This window comes from Pyxicephalus adspersus, chromosome 4 (genome assembly GCF_032062135.1).
Source record: "Pyxicephalus adspersus chromosome 4, UCB_Pads_2.0, whole genome shotgun sequence".
NCBI lineage: Eukaryota > Metazoa > Chordata > Amphibia > Anura > Pyxicephalidae > Pyxicephalus > Pyxicephalus adspersus.
The window spans coordinates 154,144,505-154,144,793 of record NC_092861.1 but is presented as its reverse complement, the minus strand read 5'-3'; positions in this window follow the sequence as shown (position 1 = coordinate 154,144,793).

Below are 289 nucleotides of genomic sequence, written 5' to 3'. Positions count from 1 at the left end.
TGCAGAGCATCGCACCATAGCCCAGTATATGAGAATATGCAGAGCATCGCACCATCACCTCAGAAATGTAAAGTTAGCCATGATTTCCCATAAAAGAGAATCATTTGTGTGTAAGGTGTGTCATAGAGACATGCAGATCATCACACCATGGAGCTGCAGCACATCGGACAATCTGCAGATTGGAGACTCTGATGTGCAGAGCATTGCACTGTGCGGATTTATTACCCCTGAGGAGCATTGTACCCCAGGGTAAGTTGTGCTGTGGAGGGAAGTGCAGAGTATTGCACTC